This window comes from Plecotus auritus (assembly GCF_963455305.1).
Source record: "Plecotus auritus genome assembly, chromosome: 11".
NCBI classification, from domain to species: Eukaryota; Metazoa; Chordata; class Mammalia; order Chiroptera; family Vespertilionidae; genus Plecotus; species Plecotus auritus.
In genome coordinates, this window is record NC_137777.1 from 2,561,567 (window position 1) to 2,564,863 (window position 3,297).

The following is a 3,297-nucleotide window of genomic DNA, read 5'->3' on the forward strand; positions in this document are numbered from 1 at the left end:
TGCCTCCTGCACGCCCCACACACTGGAGATTGGGCCCACAACCGCGCATGTGCCCTGACCGGGGATTAAACTGTGACCTCCTGGTTCATAGGTCAATGCTCAACCACTGAGGCTCAACTTCTTCAATTGATATCAAGTTAACTGTCTTATGTCTTTGGCATCTCCAGCCTTGAATTGTGTGGCACTGACTTGGTGCATGAACTCTGAAATTTCATGTATTTTTAGTCCACGATTCTGCTGCCTTGAAGCTAAAAGCATTTCTACCTGATTTATTTAGAGATTTCTATTGGGGACACGATGGGGATGTCAAATAGGGAATGGAGACCAGGGTGCAGAGGAATGGATGGACACATGTGTCCTGAGAAACGGCTCACCGTAAGGGGTTGAGAGGTAGGTGCCAAGGGTCATCTGGGGAGAGCAGCCTATTTTCAATTGGAAAAGGTGTGAGTTTTGAAAAGTCTCCCTCATTAACACATGTTCATTTCAGGAGATAGTGAAATATTAGACTTTATCAAGACCAGGCAGAGTGGATTGAAATTAGACTTCCTGGAACATACAGCTGCTTTCTCATTGAGCTCCCAGTGCTATACACATATACAGGGCGTCCCCAAAACTACCTACACACACTGAATAGTTATTAATTCCAGTGCTTAAATCTGAAAAGAGAGCAACATCAATTGAGCTATTAGAAAAAAAATGTGCATACATGTTTTGGGATATCCTGTTATTCCCTCTGAATTTTATTCAAACCACTTTGCTTTCATCTTTCTGTGAAAGTGCCCAACAACAAGAGATGAGTATTTACAGATGATTTTGCAGTTTATAGAGACTTTCATATGCAGTTCATTTATCAGAGCCACTTAGCGCGATGTTATTATTCACTTCCGCACTTTTGAAATCAAGTAACCAAGGTCCAGAGAAAGCAAACGACACGCTTAAGGATACACAGGTCACAACTACATAGAGAGTTCATGTTCCATGAGCCATCTCCCCCAGGAAATAACTACGGATATAGATGTACGTGATGAACATGGGACAGATGCGGGTATAGATCCTGCCTATCCCTCCTGTCCACTGCGGGTATTCCCACACTCAGACGTCCAGTGCCCACAGGTTTCCTCCCTGGTGGTCTCCCCAGACACTCAACCACAGCCCATGGAAGGGGAGTCTACAGAGGACTTTAAATGCGATTGAATACAACCCCCTTTCAGGTGGGAAAAACGGGAAGACGTTTTTTTCTCAAGGTCACTCAATACGGCACTAACTTCCTTTCTCAGAATCAACTGTTATTTCTTCATATTTTCGTGACGGTCTCACGCTTTGTTCATCGGAATGGCTCTGTCCTGATGTTCACCGTCTCCTGCCCCCGTTCTCAGAGGGCCGCCTACATTTAGAAACAAATACATTTCTTTATGCTTCGTAAGCAAGAAGCGGCATCCCCGGCACTGAACCCCCCTAGTGCCCTGCCTTTCAGCGGCTTTAACTCATGAATAGTAACCACCGGGCCGCCATCTCCCATCTCCGCTCCGACGCTAATGAGAGCAGAGGCAGGTGGAAGCAAGCTGAGCTTCAGGTTGCATTTGTCCTCTCGTTTGTCTGTGTGTTCATTTCACACACATTATGGAGACCCGCCTACCCCGGACTTGGGACCCTCTTGGCAGTGCGGCCGCAGCGGTAAACCAGCCAGACAGCATCTCTGTTCTCATCAATCTTAGATGCGGGGCCAGGAGACGGCAGAGTCATAAACGAGAATTCCAGGTGACACTCCATTTTAGGAAGGAAATAGATGGGCGTGTGTGTGTGTGTGTGTGTGTGTGTTCCTGTTACTTTCTTCAAAGAAAGGGGCTGGGTCAAGGCGACGTTTGAGTTGATACTTGAAAAATGAGGAAGACAGCCATGTGATGAGCCAACACAGGAGAACCTCAGGCCAAGGGACAGCCACAGTGTCCCCGAGAGAGGACTGAACATGTGCCTTCAAGGAGCAGGAAGGGAGCGAGGGGGCTGGGCCATCCGGGGGAGGGGGCGAGTCCGCAGGAGCTTCAGGGCTGGTCCTGATGGGGCCTATGCGCATGGTGAGAAGTCTGGATCTTATTCTGAGCGTAAAAGAAAGCCATTGGAGAGTTCTAATCAGAACAATAGAGACGCACGTTTTGTTTATGGAAGATCCCTCTGGGCCATAAGGCGCTGTGGGCAGGAGGGCTGGAACCAGAAAGGCCAGTTGGGACACCACTGATTCCTCCAGGGGAGAAGGCAGCAGATCCGACCCGGTTTGGGTTTAGAGCCTTCGGACTGGCCCGGAGCTGTCCTTGTATGTGGTTGGCGGACCAGCAGGTTCGTTACACGGCATCCCCCCAAACACGCGGATGATGGGGTGCGCTGTGGTGTGAAGACAGCCACCAGGTCATTCGGGGATAGGACTTTTCAGCCCCATTAGAATCTCCTGTGATCTGTTGAGCGGAATGTCGTTGTGCGACACATGACCTTCTAGCTCAGGGGTGGGCAAACTTTTTGACTCGAGGGCCACAATGGGTTCTTAAACTGGACCGGAGGGCCGGAACAAAAGCATGGATGGAGTGTTTGTGTGAACTAATATAAATTCAAAGCAAAGGGGGCGGGGGAGAGCAAGAGAACCGGATAGAACAGCCGGCCCGCGGGCCGTAGTTTGCCCAAGGCTGTTCTAGCTTCTACGTTAATGGGGAAAACAATTTATGAACGAATTGCTTATGGTGGGAGCCAGTGATTGATAGAAATGGCAGACACTTGATGGTGAAAAATGCACTAGAGATCAAGGAGACAGGAATGAAAACCGCTATCATTTTTTTAACTCATTAGGTGAGGAATTTAAAAAAATAAATAAAAATATTAACACAGTTACTCTTGGGTGGTGAAATAGGTCCATTAATACGTGAAGATAGGAATACAATTTTCAGAAGTGCTTTTAGAAAAAATGGGGCAGCATTTTTTTAAATTCAAAATATGCTTATCTTTTGACCCTTAAATGTATTTCCATAATAATAGCTGCAGCTGGCAACCATTCAGATGTTTGCCTCCACTCTGCACTCCCTCTCCCCCTCATTCTTATTGGGAGAAAGAGCTGCGAAGAAGAAAAGAAAAAGATTGAAAAGGGTTTCTAGTTTTCTCGGAAGGGAAAAAAGAATTCCTGTTCAAAAGGATGGCGATGATGCACAGATTGTAGTCCGCACTCTGAATTAAAGGGGGATGCCTCAAGGTCCCCTCAGCCCCGTCTGGTCATTCCCTCAGTCTGAGGGTGCTGAGTTTCTGGCCATAGATGCCGGC